The sequence below is a fragment of the Oenanthe melanoleuca genome, chromosome 1A (assembly GCF_029582105.1).
Source record: "Oenanthe melanoleuca isolate GR-GAL-2019-014 chromosome 1A, OMel1.0, whole genome shotgun sequence".
Classification (NCBI taxonomy): Eukaryota; Metazoa; Chordata; class Aves; order Passeriformes; family Muscicapidae; genus Oenanthe; species Oenanthe melanoleuca.
In genome coordinates, this window is record NC_079334.1 from 38486014 (window position 1) to 38506168 (window position 20155).

At 39.0% G+C, this 20155-nt stretch overlaps 1 protein-coding gene across 7 annotated transcripts in view; it reads right to left on the bottom strand.

Moving 5' to 3' along the window:
- The window catches only part of MSRB3 (methionine sulfoxide reductase B3), a 78418-nt gene that overhangs the window by 12172 nt on the left and 46091 nt on the right, over nt 1-20155 (bottom strand). The gene's annotated exons all lie outside the window — the stretch shown is intronic.

Consider the following 20155-nt stretch of genomic DNA (forward strand, 5'->3'; position numbering starts at 1 on the left):
TTCAGCAGACCATGCCAAAAAAGCATCAGAGTGGCAGCTAGGCAGGGGTTGAAGGCAACAATACAAGTACAAAATGAAACCTAATTTTGGAAGAAAAAGTAAAGAGAGGGCTTCCCTCTAATACTACCTGTCTCTAGCAGCAAAGTTGGGCTATTGCAGCAGGCAAATACCATGCTGGCAGAACAGTGTGGGAAGGGAATTTTTCGAAACAACTGAACTTCTAACAGCAGCTTTTATGAGACAATCGCCATCTGTTTTTTCCTTTATGTCTCTCACTTGGGAAATAAAAAAAAAGTGAAAGCCATGAATAAAGGTGGTATTTGTTTTCTTCCTTTACAGCACTCTGAGCATCCAAACAACTTACCATGAAACAGCATATGCAATCCAGATTTATTTCCTGGTTAGCGGGAGGAGGTTATATTTGTTTAAAATTATTGTTAAGGGAGATCTGAAACTTAATGTCTACAATTTGATTTGACATCCGAATTTTTCAGAACAAGAGTGCCCCTGATGTCTCTTGAGCAATAAAAGCATGGGGCCTACTCTCTTTAGCAATTAATAACTCTATCACAATACTGTTCTTGCCCTAGCTAATTCCTTTGTGCTTTCACTGTGGTCTACAATACAGATAAATACAAGCTGCTTCATTTAGAGTCTTCCTCTGCAATGTTAAACATCTTGAATGTACAAGTCGTTCCTAAAATCTACAGGTAGGCAGGAGCTGGGATCCTCCTCATGTCTTCTTACAAAGATTGAGTTACTAATGGTTTTTTTCTTGGTTCAGGTTCAACAAAACTACTGAACCTAACTCACTTCCTCCCAAAGGACGGGTTTCTCCCCTCATCTGAATAGTGTCTCTTGTTACTTTAAATCACAGCTAATGTTTTTAAAAATATATCTTACACATAAGTCAGCTGTAGATCTTCAGCATCAAAGGAGCCAAACAGAACTGTGTGAAGCAGTGTAACCTTAAGCTATAATTTTAAAATGCCATCATGAAATCTCTCAAATAGTTTTTAAAATTTACTGTTGACCTCATAACCTCAGTCCAAAGCATTCAACTTCAAATAGTTGTTTTTGTTTTCCCTCCAAAAGCAGTATTGGTAAAACAAATGTATATATTGCAAAATATCTTGAAATTTGTATACCAATGAGTTATGTGTGCAACTCACTAAAACAGTTAGAGATTTCATAGAGGATGTGTAAATAAGGATAGCAATAAAGCTGGCAGGCCTTAGACGGAAGAGATTTGATAAAATTGGAATTCTAATGCAGTATGTTCACATAGAAAGTTTAAAAAACCTAGCAAATGCAACTTTGTAATAATCAACATCTGGCACTGAAATGAACAGCAGTCACAGATTAAATACATATTTGAAAAATTTGTCATGGTGTCTTTCAAGTAACGAACATCCACAAATTGTTTGTTGAAATATTTTTCTTCTAGTATTGTTATGCATGTCTGGGAAATACAGTTTGTAAAGAACAGCCAGAACTCAGCTACATGCTTAAACCTGAAACTACAGAGGTTACTGAATTAATTTTAATTCTAAAAAAGCCTGTACTGTCTTCTTTTTGCAGCTATATTCCTTTTATGAACCTCCTTCACTAGTGACTCCAGTATTGAGTGCTCTAGCAGACAAGCACCCTCCTCATTTCAGCCAGACAAATAGATTCTCATCTCAACTGCAAAGTTATGAAACAAGGGAAAGAGTTACTAAACTGATTAAAACAAACAAAAATCCCCAAAACATCAATAAAAGTAGAAAAGACAAAGAATCCCTTTTTTTCTGTTTACTTTATTAAAGGACATGTCTACAAACATCTAGGAGGGAACCGGGTCACAAACTAAAACCAGACATAATTTTCTTGGCCATGAAGGAAAGCTTTTGTCAGGATTGGGGCAAAAACCTGGAGCAGTTAGCTGATGGCAAAGTCTGCCAAAGGTTGACAGAATAGAGCACTGAAAGCAGATTGACGACAGAGCTTCAAACCACCAGGTCTCTAAGGGCCATTTGGCCACAGGACAAGACTCTGCAGGAGGAGAATATGGAGAGGTGGAGCATGGCTCCTTCTCATGCCATCATGGAGAGCAAAACTCTCCTCTTTGCCTAATATTACAGCTTATCCACAAAGCTAGTCCTTAAGATAGATACATTTCTAGACCAGGATTTTTATCACACTGCAGGAACATCTCACCATGACCTACAAGCTCATCAAGCCCTGCAAGGAACCTAGCCTTGCAGTCCTGCCTCTCATGTGGAGTTCAAGATCAACTCACTGCAGTTTTATACAGACTTTTGAGGTACTTCTGCCATCCTAGGCCTCAGGGTAACTTTACATTACCCTCTGCCTAAGACTGCAACATAAAGCTGAACACTATGCCGCATGCATAAAAGAATGCAAAAGCTACAGGCACTACATAAAATCTTAATAGAAGAAAAAAAATGAATGATTTGCAGGGTTAGATTGTTTGGAGTTGCTGTTGGTTTGGGGGGAAGTTTAAATCTTTTTAACAACCTCTAATGCAAACAAAAAGAGGAAGGTAATAATGTGTACTAGAAAATAAAGACTTTTCTTCATAGAAAACCCTGGCAAAAACAATATACATGTGTGCACACACTCACACATGCTTCTTTTAAGTTTTGTGTAGAAAACTTTGTACTTGAAAAAAAAAAGCCCTGAAAGTATTGAAATGGAAAAGGCAATGTTTCTGATTGTAATGTTCACCTTTTGTTTTCTGTTACAGTTTCTAGAACAAAGCATGTCCTTTCTCCTAAACACCACATTTTCTTTCAAGGTTTTAAAAGGAAACCGTTTCACAGCCATGCAATGTCATCAGTAACACAGTCCATGGAAAGAAACAGCAAAATAGTTAAGACTAATCTCATGAGGAGTTGTTCTCCTTTAATGCTTTGCTGGAGGAAGCCCAGCTTGCCCCCAGAATATCCCAAAGACTGAGCAAGCATTAACATGAACATGGCTTCTGCACAGGTCAGCTCAGCACAGGTCTCTTATTCTCTTCCGTGCCTGTGCTATTCCTTTCATGACTGCATCTTTTATGTCTTCTTTTCCTTCTCCATTAGCCTTCTATTATATTTTTTACTCAAATAAGTAACTTAAACGAAAGTACCATACACAAAGTGTTCAAGATAATGAAAGCAACTTCCAAGGTAATCTATGAACATTTATAATTAGGCACAGTGCAAATGTTCACAGTGGAAGTCAATTACACTCACTACGTTTTTTGCAGACAAATAACATTGGTTTATAAACATCAAAGTCACTTGTTTTCTTTTACGATGTTCTAGGTAAAGAAATATGTACAAAGGAGTAATTTGTTTGGGAAAGAAACGTCTTGCAATAAACAAGAGGAGAAATAAAATATTTAGAGAGGATCAGCAAAAGGAAATGGGACACGAAAAGAAGAAAACTGGAGAGGCAAGATGCTAAGGAGTGGACATGCAGATAGTGCCGCTCATTGAGTCATTCAAGTAACTCAATGAAAACTCTCCGTACTCGTGCGGATTTGCCTCCCATGGCGCTTCCCGCGCACGCCAGGCGAGCTGTGGTAGCCTGCCATTCACAAGATCAGCTACGGATGCTCTTTGGATGCTCTTTCGTCCAACGCTGATAGTGCTCAGTGATGTGTTTGCCTGGGCTCCTCCTCGGGCCATCCGAAGCGGCGGTGTCCCAGCCACGGCCAGCCCGGTTCCGTGTCCCGCCCGCCGGTGCCGCCCCGCTGCCCTTCCCTCTGCCGCCGGGGGCACCGGGACAGCGCCCTGGGGACGGGCTCCGGCCGCAGGGAACGGCGGGGGAGCCCCGGCAGCGCATGGCCTTGTTCTTGTCTCCACCTGCCGATGCCATGAGCGAATGTACGCGGGGGGAAGCAGCCCCATGGCTAGACAGACAGACAGCATCGTGCCGTGCCGAGAGGGCAGCAGGGCAGGCGGAGCCCCTGTGCGAGCAGCCGCGCTGGCACTGCAAGCACCCGCTGCATTTCTGGAGCTCACATGTCACAAAGCATCACCTTCAGTCGGCTGAACCCTTCAAAAGAAGCACAAGCCAGGGTTCCAGCCTAACTAGCTCTCACCCTCCTCAGAAAGGACTAAAAAAAGACAGGGAAGGGATCTACAAAGGCATTTCTCATCAACTGCTAAATGGCCCGATATAGCCGTAACCTCAGATTCTCTGCCTTATGGCAAGAGAGTGATCAAAACCTGATGGGACTGCTTGCAGGCTGCACTTTGAGCCACCGAGGTGCATTTTTGGAATTGGACAAATACTCTGAAGTGGACACCTGGGAAGGGCATGGGCAGCAAGGGGAAAAACTGTCAGGAAAGGAAGAGTTTAAAAATACTAAGGAAAAATTTCTGACCACAATTTTAAGAGGTGAAGTCCTGGCACGGATCAGTTTTCCTGAAAAGCAGGAATCGAGCTCGGAGCTGGCTCCTGATCTACTGTTTGAAGACCTCAAAATCAGAGCAATTTAGACAGCAATTTAGCAGCTTCTTCAAGGAAAAGCTAAACTACAGCTAAAACTACAAGGACATAAAATTCCAGTCAGACACAGGAAATTCTTGGGGCAATTCAAGAATTTTATGAGTCAGAGGATAAAAATCCCTCTGCATATATAACTAAACTAATCTAATGAAGTAGTCACCAGGAAAGGAGTGTGATGAATCTGCATGTCAGGAAGGACAAATTTAAACAAACAGGAAATTGAATAACATGAAGCTGTTTTCATTTTTAGTCCCTGTGCCTTGCTTCTATTATTTTTTAAAGGTGCAAACCAAGTTGATGGCTACAGACGCTGAGGAGATTTTTTCATTTTAGAGGAAGTCTCAATTTAAAAGAAATTAATTACCTGGCTTCCTTTTGAAAAGGTGGTAAGTTGTTTATTTGTGATTCATTATTTGCACTACTGTAGACCCTTCGGGGCCCAGTGCTGGTTGCCACTGACCATTGCAAAGGAGTGAAGGGAAAATCATTGATGTAAAGTTCATAACCTAACATTTAGCTTTTTCCCTGGCAAGCAGAAGTGGAGTTGAATGCATCCTATCAGATATTTTACCCATGCTAATAACTAAAAGGTTCATTCCTAAATGATGGCTACACCTGGTCCAGGTTCATATTGAGGTGCATGCTTAGATTTTGACATAGAAAAGTTGACAGAGGGGTTTCCAGGGAGATCCTCATGCCCACAAAGGCCTAAACTTTTGTTTAAATGGAATTTTAAGACCATCTGTGTGAAGCAATATTGTATAAAATGTTACCTCCCCTGTGCTATGGAGCTATACGTAGTCTAGAATCAAAAAAGAAGGGGTTACAACTTAATAGTACTGCATCCCAAATGCCTCTTGTCAGGAGGATCTTTTTCAGTTTATAACATTTTCATTAAAAATTCACTCATTTAGGAAATGAAATAAATTTTAGCAAATTGCCCTTTGCAACAACCATGTTAGAATTCCTAAAATTACAGTGACTGACACTATTCTCATCATGTTGCCTGAAAACTAAAGTTGAGTTTGCATTTAAGCCCTTTTGTTATTTCAGGTTTGTCTCAGCTTCATGGAAGTAAACCTACAGAAAAGCTAGATTTTTTATGCTTTATTTAATGAGATCTGTGATTTCAAACCTCTTCATTCCAGAAGAGACAAAAAGGAAAATTCTGTCTAAACAAGCTTTCCTCCAAAATAGATCTTGGGTTGACTAAAATGTTTCATGATATAAAGACTTCATTATATTAAAAAAAAAATACTGTATTTTAATTTTGATCTTCCCCTTTCATTGTATATTTCATACTAAAAATTGCAGATAAAAAGTTCTGCTGAAATAATTTTGGGATGAAAAATTAAACCTTCTACCTCAAAAGACTAGCCACTGGTCTTTGAGCTTCTACAGTCTGATGTGCTGCAGTAGACAATGTGTTAGGCATAGGTTGAACTGACTGCAAACTGCTTTTATATAAATTTAGAACACTTCTTAGTTTTCTATCTGAACTGCCTGTCTGGATCCTCCTATTTGGGGTTGATTCTGGACTTAAAATACTAATTGTTTACATTAAACAGACATGAGAATGTGTGATGTATTTTAACTGTCAAAAGTGTTGTGAACAGCAGCAGCTGGAAGAGGAATGTTTAATTCACTCCATTACCCTCAAGCCTTTTAGAATCTTGTATCAGCAGCTATATCATAGTCTTGCATGCAAAGAAAACAGGGTATGAAGGGGTGGTAGCAAAGCAAAGCTTATTCTACAGGGGAAAAATCCCAAAGGGCATTCAAAAGCCACAACATTGTCATTATTACACCAAAATAGATTATCACTAAATCTACAACAGTATTGATGCATCTGTGAAAGATGCTCCATTTGTATGGAACAATTCACATATTATGGTTTGTTTCTTGTGCTTGTTTACTCACACTTAGCTGATGCCAGACACAATGCAGGTAGTGGTGGAAGATACCACTCAAATTATTTGCTATGTGATACTCCTAAAAAAGTTCTCTTAAATCTTCTGGACACGGGGTCAGCGGCTTGTGGGAAGCTGTGAGTAAGAATAAGTTTCTACCCCTGCACAATTTATTCACAGGGCACCTCAGACACAGTCTTGGGACAGTTCCCCCACCATAACTGTTGCAGCATAAACTTTTGCTAGGACCAGTGGATCCTGAAACAAGCATAAGGGTTGTAACTTAAAAGAGATTGATAATGGCCTCGCTAAGTATCAAGTTAATGTTATTTTCAACATTTATAAAACTTCACATTTTCAAAAGCAGAAAAGCATCCAACCACATTTATACTCTTTTTGTATTTCCTTGAGAAAATCTTCTAAGTAAAACAGCAAATTAGCTGCACAGAAAAATGATCTAGTTGTCTGAAAACATTAGGTAAAGAGATGCAGGAGCTTGTGCAAACTGCTGTAGTGCAGGTTTTCTTGGTTTTTCAGGCCTGACGTCTGCCATGTGGTTTGGTGTCTTTTTTTTTTTTTTTTTTTTTAATGTCACATTTACGAATGGATTTGGCATGCTCGGGAAAGGAACACTGCCTTTGTTCATCCCATCAGTCCTTCACTTGTCCAATTGCCACGGCTGTATTATTAGGAAAAATAGACCTAACGAGGTGTAAAATAATGCTCTACATTCAAAACCATGGCTGTAGCTCCTTTCACTTTAATATTTACTCCAAAAGTAAACTACTGAAACCTTGCATAAATAGTGCCAAAAGAGGTTGCAAGGTATTATAAACTTACTGAAGTCAAGCCGATTAACACCTCATACACACAGTTGCATATTTGGTTCCCTACTACCAAAACTTCTGCCAGGAGAACTCTACTACGAAGCAAGAGAGGAGATACATGTAGGGCAAGCTTGACTGGAAGAATTCTTAACAAAACTGCAGTTAGGCAGCAGAAACATCATCCACACCAAGATAGTAGGCAAAAATAGCTAAGTTGAAAAAGTGGCTGGAGGTGGAGGTTTTAATTTGATTTAATGCTTTTTACACCCTATATGTACCACTTCTCATTGTCAACCCTTCCACTTTGTTTCTTCTATTCATTAGACTACTCTTTCACTACTTCTTTCTTTCCTTTTTTCACTCAAAAAGGCAGCAAACTGGGTGTTTGAGCTTCCTCTCAGGTAATGTGTGCTTGGGAATGAGAAGTCAAGGAACTGTAGCTTTGATTGGCCCTTTGACGGAGCTATACAGAGACTTTGTTCAGGTTTGAGAGATGAGTTTGTGGAAAAAGGAAAGTTGTACAAACGCTCTCACCAGAGAAAGCAAAATACAAAATCTTGACAAAGACTCAGTAGGAAATCTTCCATTTTAAAATGCTGATTTTTAAACAAAAAGAACATGAAATGCTTACTTGGTGGAAGCAAATTTTTTCATAGAGATGACTTTCACCAAAGACACACTCAACACAGAACAGTCAGTGACCTGCTACTCAGGAGGTTCCATGAAGATGCATGGGAGGCTTCTGTTCTAAACAACTTCAAATATTCTATATCCAAAGTGGGGAAGCTTTGCAAGACAGGTGTCATAGAATGGCTGAAACAATCCATCAGCTTCTTTCCTTTCTCTTTTCGGTGCCCTCAGCTGTCATAGTGCTGCTTCTTTCTCACTGTTCACCAGTTCAGGTGCTTATCCATTTGTAGGGAGAAAGTTTAATTCACTAAATCGGAAGAAAATTATTCCACTTTTTTTTCTAACAAACTCAATCAGTTAACTAAGAGGTTAAACAAGGATGACTTACTTATCCCTGACTGATAAAACCTCTACTGTTAGAATAAACTAAACCTCTGAACTCAGCTTTGACACTACATCTGTGCACTAGTATCACAGAAACATGATTATAAGCTGACCAAACAAGCAACAGATTTGACTAGAAGGCTGCTTGAGGTCAGTGCCTTTATAATTCAAATAAGCCTGTAATCCTTCAGTTCCAAAGATGTTCTCTGTCTCAGCATTACAAAAGGCAAAGTATGTGAATTTAGAACTTAAATTACCTGGGCTATATCTTTTCACAGTGAGCAGGTAGCAGAGGATGCACTTTTCTTGAAAGGGACTGAAATACACTCTACTTTTCATTCCCCGAGCATGATGTGAGCGCTTAAAAAAACAAGTAAGAAAAACTCAAAAGCCACAGTATATCAGTTCCCAACCCTATCTTAGGTACAAGGAAGTCTAACCTTTGACACTAAGCCAGTTCAGTACTGATCCAACCTATTCAATAAACTCAGACTTTTTTATTTTTAAATAATTCATCATTCCCCACTAGTACAATCTCTGTTTGCTTAAGTTCTGAGTGGTCAAAGGGGATTTAGCAGCATTGCAACAATGGAAGTTGCAGGGACAGGGAAGGACTGGAATGCCAGAGGTTGCTGGGTCTTCCTTTTGTATCTTTCACATCTTCATGAGATTGCAACCAAAACATCATGCATTATGGCTGTAGGGCACTCAGGCTTAGAAAAAAACATCTGCTTTGAGTCACCTAGAAGCGACTGTTCTAAGCCCAAAGCTCCACTGAAATGTAAAGGTTGTCTAGTACCCTGATTGGCTTGCATCACACAAAAAACTTTTTTATGCGCTCTGTAATTTCTTCCCAGCTCCCCAGGAAACTGAGGCATACCCATGGTTTTAAATACTCATTCTGTAATTGTATCACTACAGATGCTCTCAATAGGATTCTTTCCTTTAAAGAAACTGAAGAGGTAAAATACTGCCCAAATTGCTGCAGGAAGATAACAGAGCCAACAGCACTATCAGTGGCTGACAAAAGACTTAGTTCTCATGCCACAGGCAACAGCCCATAAAACAGCTCACTGAAAACCCAAATAAGCCTTGCAGCTTCTGGCTTTAGAGCAAGAACTAGAGGACCTGAGGACCTCTGACCCACATTCCAAAATGGACCTTATAAATGTACTTCCCTCCCCTGCGGGCAGCTTAATGACCTGTACAGGCCATATCTGACATCAGCTTCAGAGCCTCACCTTCACCCTGATTAAAACTTTTGGACATGAAACAAGATAGTGCTTAAGTTGCACAAGGCACCATCCAATTGGTGTATTTTTGAGGGAGGAGGTGGAGTGAGAAGGAGGAAGAAACCTCAGTAACAAGACTTCTAATATTCAACCTTTATTTTTCAGTGTTCAGCACTATTATCTCTAGGTGTAATATTTGTTTCACATTGCTACTCTTAACACATTTTTTAATCTACACCCTAAGAAATATTAATTCTAAAATACTTGCAAAACTTGAATCGTTTTCTAGAAAGGCCTGAAAGAAAGTGATCACCCATTGGAGAGCTGTGTGTGCAGTGACTGGTCATCTCTATTGTTGGCATTCCCAGGGGTCACAGAGGGGCTCAATTGCATTGTACCAGGGCAGAACAGAAAAGAAAGGCTGTCACAGCTGGATGACTGTGCAAACTAGGAAACCAACCTGTGGGTGCCAGTTATTAGGCATCCAATTAAATGGGCCTGAGTTTTAAGCTGATGGTAGTTTTGGGAATTTGGTTTTAGTTTCTTTCTGCATAATAATAGTGTCTTAAACCATGGTCTCTAGGTGTCTCAAAAACTTTCTGAAAAATTCTTATACTTTGTAAAAAATTTTGACTGGAAAAGTTAAGAGAATTTGGATAAAAATTGAACAGCTCAACCATTCTTCAATCTTCATTTTGCAAGCATGTAGTGCAAGACTTTGTTTGAAATGTTTTATTTCCAATATTAACATATGTTAAAAAATCTGAGTGGTACATACTCTGCCCCAGTTCAATACATAGAAAAAACCCAAAATATTTTCCTCCAGCTTGCCAACTTAAAACAAACTTGCCTAGATACACAAGTCCCCAACCTTGTTTGCATATACAAGTTTAATTCCCAAATAAAAAATCTCACAGTTCTAGCTCTGGCTACCCCCCACCCTCTAGGACTAACCTTAGCATCTTCTGTTTGAACATTTTACCTCTGTCTACAGTAAGAACATACAGCAAAGACATTGCATTCATCTGAATACATCAGCTGGGTGAGCAGGACAAGCAATAATTTTATATGTAGCTTTGTATAGCATATCTTTCTACTCTCCCTATGTTTAGCAATCTACTTTCCTGTGCTCATTCTATGCAACTGCTTTTTTTTTTTTCACTGATCTTTATTAGATGGTTTAAATATTTGCATTTAAATATTTAAGCTTCAGTGAGTATCAGTTTATTTCCTAAGAGGGTGACATTCTTCACTCTTGCTTTGAATGTTTTTAAATACCTGTTATCACTGCTGTAACTCTAATTCTCCATCATTCATTAGTTCTAAAACAAACCTGAACAAATAAACCATATCATTGAGCTAATGAGATATGGGTGGTAAGTTTCTGTAAATACAGCCTGAATTAAAGGTAGAATGTCTGCATAACTTAGATAATCTTATTCTTTACATTGCAGTGAAGATGACACTGCATGCCTTTCATCTATTAATCTTCATGAATTCAATGAACACTCTGCCTTATTCTTTCAGCCTCTTTAACAGAACACCTTTATGTTCTTAAATTTGAAGTAACACAGTCCCATCCAAATGTTAAAGCAGAACTGCAGGCTGTAACACTTTTGATTACTTAGGCATTTTAGTATTACTGTCCATCTCCATCTGTGTGAGGTTTAACCCTGGCACAGGACAAGACAGCTTATAAAAACTAAAAAAAACATGCAGGAATTATTGGCAGAAGATCGAAATAAATATACTGTTAGTACTTGCACAAATTATGAGAAACTCATTAAAGCTCAATCACTTTGTGGATAAGCAGAAACATTCTCAGAGGCAAAGTGCCAGGAGAAATCTCATGAGTTTGAGCTTCTGAAGTTTCCCAATAACTCTTTTCTCTGTGGGAAGGAGGGTAGAGGGTGCAGGGATGGATAGACTCTTTGTATCTTAAGGCCATGGGCGTTTGGATAAAGGTCCATGTCCTCACTCCCACCCAAATACAGTCAAGCTGCCTTGCCGCTCTGGGTGCCACACCAACAGGCACCCAAGTAAGTGACAACATAGGTCCCAAACTCAGTCTTCACAGGAGTGGGGAGGTGGTTGGGTACCCTCTCCCTCCTCCCAGAAATAGGAGCCCAGGAAGAGGCATGTCTCACCAGGCAGTCTAACTGGTGTGTTACACATCCTGGCCAGGAGGACATCCTTTGTGAAGAGACCTTCCTGGTGCGAGAAAGGAGGGGGAACATGAAAACTTACATTAATGTATCACTAAATAAATTACTTTTACAGAGACTAGAGCAAGGGAGTTAAGATTACAGTTCTGCTATGTATATTTCTTTGCTTTTTTAGCAGTGAAACTTACTTTTTGTATGGTCTATAAAGCAGCTGCTGGCATAGATTTCAGCATTGTGCTGATCTTCAGCAGCAAAGTGCTGCCTTGTTTAACCACACTGCCACAACAATACAGATAGAGGTACACCTGAGATATGTCATCATTGTGGGGCCAGAGAAGAGTCACACAATGCAGATAGTAAAGAAAATAAAATTATCTTAAAGAGAGCTCCTGCAATTCTCTTCTCCACCACTTAACAGGGGAAGTGGCGACCAATGTAAATTCAGTTTGCCACAGTCTTAATACTGTCATAATGTAAAGTACAGTTCTGTCAGCAGTCTTTCAATCAGGTTTTTCTTACTTTTCTTACTTTTCTTCTTTTCTGTACTTGAGAGCAGGGAGTGCTTTCATTCCAGTGAAACACTGTATCTACCTCTCTTGCATTTTAAAGTTGTTTCAAGAACACTAGTGCACTCAACATAGTACTTTATGCAGCACCAGATTTTTTTATTCACAAGCACATTTTTTGCCACTCTTCAACCTAAATATGTCTTAATTGGTTTCCAGATATTCTATCAGTGCTGAGCATTGACATTTCAAATCCCACTCCTCTTTGATTCAGTATTCCTGGAACTCCATTTAAATCCCTTCTAGTGTGTGTGACAGGAAAAAAAAAATCACTGACTGAAGGGGAGATAATAGTATGAAAGTGAGTATATGAGTACTTTCAAAATCCATAAATCTTAAGGTAAACACTTTTAAAATGAGAATATAAACACAGGAATTCTGTTCTCATGACCACCTCCTTGAAAAGTAAGAGGCAAAACCAGAACACTTCTGGTTTTAAATGTTAGTTTTTCAAAAATACACCCTTCAGTTTTCATATCTGCATTTATTGTGTCAGCCTTCCTTAGCTTGGTTAGAGCAGTTAACAGAATAAAAGATTTTGACTTTCTGAAAGTTTCCCAATAGTGACTTAAAATCAGCAAAATCTCTTCCTACTAAGCTTTTTAAAAAATTTCACATGCTTTCTGAAACATGCCGAAGACCAGCTTAATATTTAGGCCCTGACTGAAGCTAGATTGAATATGATACATTTTTTATTCACTCTTATTACCCTCAACCCATATTTCTTTTAGTTACATATTTCTCCTCCTGCCTGTGAACATATAAACAGTGGTGAAACATATTTTATCAGTTTTTTCACGTCTGACAATTCTTACTCAAAATTCAAGCAAAAAATGATAAAAATGCAGCAGTTCTCTGGGGTAACCATTACTGAAGACACATAACCAGATTTGGGTTTGTTTACGAAAGGTAAGATTTTAAAAGGGAAATGAAAATGCATACAGAGAAAATCAGAACTGAAATAATCACAGCTAAACACATCTTTCTCATGAATACACTCCACAAAAGCTCTGTGGACAAGAGGTTTACTGACACCCAGCAGAAGAACTTGGGAGCAGTTGTGTAGTTCTTCTCTTAAATTTATGATTTTTATCCTACTAAACCTCCACAGGATCAGCCATAGAAAACGACTTGGGGATTCCATCCACTCTTCCCCAACTCTAGGCACACCCATTCCAGTGATAATCTATTACAACTTTAAACCATGAAAGCTACATGCCTAACTCTAAAATTGATGGGTGCTTAAAAGGGTGATTCAGTGTACCCTGAAACAGACTTCTCCAGCAGAAGGGATGAACTCATCTGAGGATGTTAATCTCTTCCAACTGACTCGGGATGAAGCTCAGAGAGCTATGTTAAGGTAGAGAGTCACAGTTAGTTAAGATGAACCCAGTCCCCTGACATGATAATAATTTGCATAAAATATCCTTCCAAATGAAACACTGCCAATTCTCCACAGACACACAGGGATTGTGTGAAAGCCAGACACAGATATAATCTGAAAGGGATATTATGCAGGTAATAAAAGCACCTCCATTGCTAGAGCTAGTAAAGAAGAGAAAAGATTAGTGCTAAATTAGGTGCTTCAGTTCTATTCACAACAATCAAACACTGTGAATATGGATTCTGTGATCTCGATAGCACAGTGTTTGGATTAGAGTATACAGTCTAAGGTTGTTCAGACACCTGGATCATGGCTGATGAAAAGAGCAATAAGTGGGCAAGACAACTATACACACAACAATAAATGGTAATTCATCTCACAGTGGAAAACAAGGCTGCCAAGACTCCTTATCCAATCACATAGGGCTACAATTCTTTCCTTTCAGACATGCTTTCAGGCCTTGTGACCAAATGCACTGTTGTCTGGCATTAGACCTGATTGTGATGCCCTTACATAAAACTCAGTGCAAATTGTGTCTAACTTAAACTGGCAGCATTAGACCTCATTGGTGTTTTGACTTGGGACTTAATTCTAAGCAGATGGCTGCTCACATGTACAGTGGCAGTTGCACTGGTATGACACAAACTTGTCTACCATTACATCTTAAAGGCTGTGGTTGCCACTAAATTAAGTCAACAAAAGACAAGTTAATCTTCTTTGCTTCACACTCAGATCAACACTAAAGATTGTGATGGCGATCACTGAACATTCCAGTTTGATTAAAAGCAGCTTGCATTTTTCCCTTTACTTTTAGTACTACAAAACCTGAAATCAGTTTTGATAAGAGACTAAAATGTGAAATAGCAAAATCTGACAGATCTTTCATATGGTTTCTTAATGGTCATAAATTTACAGCACTACATCAATGAAAGAAAAACATTAAATATTTTAATCTTTATTGAATCTTTTGTCATTAATAATTATCACATAGCTAGTTTGTACAGTCTCATTTTTTTCAAATTACAGATTTATTCCAGTTTCAAATAATACTGTATGATATCATTCTCATCATCTTGTACAAACAAGATGTTAAGATTTTTTTCCTGTAACAAATCCAGAGGGAAGAAATAAAAATACCTTGCATCTTATTCAAATTCATAACCCCATAAACCATGCTAATCAAAATAGAAGATGTGCTATTTGGACAACATTCACGCAGCCACAAAAGATACTGTGCTTAATGAAACATTGCAGAAAACTGAAACACAAAAATGCACTGTATGATAGTGAGAAAATAATGAGAACAAGAGTGAACACATTGACCATAACGATCCTGTCCTGTTGAATTCATCAAGGTACACAGGCAAAAACCATCCCCATAGTCCTCTGCCTGCTGTGTGGCTGTAGGCTATCCCATAGATAAGCTGTTGAAGTCCAAAGACCTATCTGACACATAGTGTATGGGGGCTCCAGCAGGGCACACACTGAACCCCATGGTCTCACACCCTCCTCTTTTTCAGAGGCTGACAGTGTGGTGCTTCTCCCAATGGCTCTACACAGCTCTAGATTTTCTTTGAGCTCAGTTTGGTCACTGCCAAACACCTCCAAATCATCACAACTGAAATGATGCCAAGCTTTATAAGTGACACAAGAACACACAATAATCAGTTGCCACACATCAGCACATAGTTCCCAGCCATCTAATGCTCCAAGTCACATCACAGCATGGCCCTGAAACATTCACCAGATGGTTCAGTTTGTGTCTGACTAAATGCTCATCTTGCTGCTGAACAAATATAACACACTATGCTCCCCAGCCACTGCATCCCCAACAATCTGCATGAAGAGTTGTTAATGCCAAAAACAAAATAGCACTGACAAGTAACGACAAGATAATCTGAGCTGCTGTTCTGTTTTTGCAGCAACTGTCTCCCACCATCTCTCTGTGCCAGCTCATGCACCTTTTCAAGCATCCAAGCTGGTGGTGCCCAGAAAGAAGGAAATAATTCATCTTAGTTGAAAGAGAACCTGAAGAGGTCATTTACCTCATCCAAAGCTCTGGAGCATTCCTGTTCGTCAGTAGCTCAATTTATTATGCCACTTTTTCCTGTAACAGATTCTGCAAGAGATCTTTTAATACTTTTAAATCAAATATTCTGATTGTAGGGTGACTGTAGAACTTGCCAACGTGATTTTGTTAAGAACACTAAGTATCACTTCTCCTTCCTGTTTCTGAAACTACTTAGCCTTCCTAAGAAGAAATTGAGAACTGCTCTAACACAATCAGGGTGGAGAAGCTGACATAAATAAAATTAGGAACTTACTTCTTCATCTGTATTTAAATCTTTGATAAGTTAGATCAGTGGAGGTTTTTACTAAGTACCTTGCTGCTTTGTCAACCTAAGGTTTCAGGCAAGTTATATTTCTTTCGTGCTTCCCTGGTAGTTAAGGTTGGTAAAAGTTACTCACTTTCAAAATGCCTTTTGGTATTCAGTTCTCTTACTTGGGCAGAGGGTTCCTTATGCTCTTAATAGTTATACTGATGGCTTTCATACAATCAGTCTGATGACAGGCTAGAAGAAATCAGGGCTGATACAGAGAGTTTGGAAAATCTGTTGCAGAACATCTGGAAATGTAGCCAAGAGGAATTTGTGAGGGAAAACATCTGATCACCTTATAATTTTGTTCATCTGTTCTCTAGCACCTGTGCTGAATCATGTAGCCTTGCAAGTTAGTGCATTGCAGTGGCCACATTAAAGGGAAGATACCAGTAAACACAAGAGGTGAGAAAGGAAAGGATGGAAACCTTGATGGGGATATAGGGGTGGCAGCATTTTGCAGTGCTGAAGACATGGGGATACACTCATTCTGGTGGGAAATGCGATATGCAGAGAGGAGAAATGACCTTCGGAGTCACTGGCTAACACTGTGAGTCCAGACAAGGCAGGCAAAAGAAATTCCAGGATCTGTTGGGGGCTCCTTGACTTGCTTTGTGTTTGACTGCTGGGGCAGCAGAAATCCAACAAAAGCTCATGTGTAGCTGCCCCTCAGGACAGGCTCTAGGTGCATGGGCAGCTATTATATCTTAATTCCTGATACTAATTGGAATGCTTCCAAAGTAGTGATGCAAACAGTGACATAAAATCACGTACATTATCTTCACATTTCATTTGATATGTAGAAGCAGGGAGATGGAAGAACAGGCTTTGGAGATATGCCTCTGTTTTTGAAAGAAGTGTGAAGCTGGCATAGTGATGATGGACACAGCTGAAGGCACTGTGTGTCCTTGGACACTCTTTTTCTTCAGTGCACAGATATGTTTCTATAGCATGGATCTTCCCTGACTGTCCCTTTTGCACCCTGTGCTCTCTGACTTTCTACATTCCATGTCTGAGTGACATATATACAAAAAAGACTCCACTGGAGCCTGCATATTGTCCATGATATTTCCTTTCTTTTTAACACAGAACAAAATGGGATTATTTTTTCCCATGATTAGAGTAAACACTCTAACTTGAATGTCACATCTCACCTCCACAGCGACATGCAAGATGCAGCAAAATATTACAGGAGATTCTCCAAGAAAACTCCAGTCCTCCAGCAGGCTGTAGGAAATTCACCATTACCTTTCCCTGGTGACTAGTGGGCATGCTGAGACAGTTATTTGCATTTTCTTTGCTTATTTTTGCTTTTTCTTCCTGTTTCGGAACAGCACCCTGAAGACTTATTTTACTCTAAATTTTAAAAAGTGCAAAAATCTATTTATCATTCATCAAATTAATTTCATTAATTATTTTAATATAATTATTATATGCTTAAATTCTAAAAACTTCTAACCAAGCACGTAGCACGATAAGCATTTTAGGTACTAACAAAATATTCATAATAAGAACAAAATTGTTTCACCTGTGATTTTTTGGGTTTACTTTGTTCTCTAACAAATTGTGAGGAAAAAAATTTCCTGCAACCATTTTTGCTTTTAAGTACTTTGTTAGAAAAAAAATCTATTTTAAGTACCCGTAGAATTCATCATATTATGACAAGAAAGCAAAATTGTTTCATTTATAAGATCTTCTAACAGCGTGAAGCTAACCCCATGGTCTCTGAGACAGAAATTCTGCCAGCTATAGACTTATAAAGAGTAGAGAAAAAGAAGTTTCTCAGATGGAACTGTTAGTTGTGATATGAAGAATGTGTGTCCCCTACAGATGTTATAGCTATTTGTATGATAAATCCTGATCATCACTGTAGGAATTTTTCAGCCTTCTTTTAAGTTAATGCTCAAGTTCCAATTAATCTTCTTTTGACAGTGTCTAATATTTCAGAGTTAAACAACATTTCCAGGGTTACATTTGCAGTGAGCCTACCGGGTGCTTTAAAAGCTGTATTTCTCTCTTTGTACTTGCTTTAGAAAGACTTCTTTTAATTCTTCAATGCTTCACAAATATTTCTAGGAAAGACAAGTATAATAAGCACTGATAAATGTTTATTAAGGGCACATCTAGACTTGCAAGTTAACTGGAATTAACACTGGGGTTAATCTAGAGCAAGCAATAGTTGTGGAACAACTCCCAGAAAAAAAAATGTGTTCTATAATAAAATTACCTCATTCTCACATTCAACACTTGAACTGTTTTGAGTAACATAAGATAAATGAGAACAAAGCATGTTTGTTCCAGTTTGTGGAGTCATTACTTTACTTAGGAATGACAGTCTAAGGAATTCAAAATGAAATGAGGGATGTGAAAACACCTCAAGGTGTCTCCAAGAAACTCGAGGTTGCATAAATACAGACTCAGATGCCAGCAGCCCTTTTTAAACCAACACTACTTTGATACTTTTCAAAGGCCTGTATAATGCAGAACATGGTGCTACATAGGGCACTGCACAGAAGAAGGGCTTTTTTACGATGGTGCCATCGCCAACACATCTGAGTGAACTCATACTGTTCACTCAGAGGCAGCAGGAGGTCTGGGATTATTGTCTGCTTTGCAAATTTTATAGCAAATTCTTTGGTGGGGAAATAAAACCAGTGATATTTTATTTGGTGATAGATGTTGAGTTGATGTTGCCAGTATCTTTACTTCTCTGCTCTTACATGTTGGCAACAAAAGAGAAACTCGTAGTCCTTGTGCCATCTGACTGTCATGAAGAGCTTCTTGGTGGAAGAAATGAGTGTTCTCCCTATAAAGAGAAGGCAGCCCTCACAAAGATAAGGGGACTTTCAGCCTTGGTGCTGCCTGATTTTAACATCTACCCATGATTGTTGGTTGAAACCTGTGCCAAAAGACACAGCATTGATGAGACCGAGGCATTAAACCTTAGTAATTCTCAATTCCGCGTACAGTGTCTGGGGCAAACATTCAAATGGGACCAGGAGCCCAAGGCAGAAGGCCTGCTGACTTACTAAGTGGGCCCACAGAACAGCTGCAATAGTGCCAAACTTTTACCACAACCATAGGAAAAGCTGTGCCCCTGCCCTTGCTGCAAGGGAGCAGCAGGCAGAATCGTGTACCTAACAGGAGAACTGCTTCAAAAGAGAGTCAGAAAACTACTTGTAGCTTAAGCCACCACAGAAATTGAAGCTCTGCAGAGAGCATTTTCCTTCCAACAGAAAAGCAGACGTGTGACATTCTGCTCCACACCCTAGTTTTGGTGACTGCATTAAGATAAAGGGGGTCATGGCAAAAAATGTGTGAGCTATCCCCCATGCAATCCCTCTGTGTTTTGTCAAGATCCAAAAATCAATCTTAGCATAGAGTTTATTCAAGAAATATTCAAAGCAAGTAACCTCAAACTCACAGACTAAAATAATAACAGGAGCAAGATGACGCAAGTATACAAGATGTAGGCATTGGCTATTTAAATGCTTCCTGCTGTAGATTTCACTCCCATATAGTTCCAAAGATAAAATCTAATGTGGAAAGAAAAAGCAACGTAATGCCTCACATTTCAAACCCAAATCATGCTGTAACTGGAATAAAAGGAAATGTGCTATTCCATAAACACCCTGATTAATATATATTGTAAAATTCATAACATTATAAGCAATTATAATCATTGCATTAAGCAAACTATATAGAAGATAACACTGGCTTAAAACCAAAACTGCTATAATAATATCAGGTTTCCTGTTTAAAACAGACTTTTTCATCTGAACAAAAAATGTACTTTGAATTACCTTTTCAGGCAATGGACATTTCACCTAGCTTCAGGACAGCAGCCTGTTCTTAATTTATTTCTGTTTAACTTTAGGGAACACCTAGGAATAGTTAACTGAATAAGTAACAGTCTGATATTAGGATATCTGTTTTTTCCTCCAGCTGCTCCCCTGTTTGCTGTCCTGTGTTTTTTGTCTTGTTAGATACACATTAACCTGTTAGAATGACCTTCACTTCCCTCCCAATCCCTGCAACACATTACAATTCTTTAAAAAGACATCTTGGGAGAGACTGCCTTTTGGTAATCCTCCTCAACTGTGCTCTACAGACTGGTCTGGCATGCATTGTGTACCTGCATCTGTCATGAAAATTTGATGACAAATCATCTGTTTC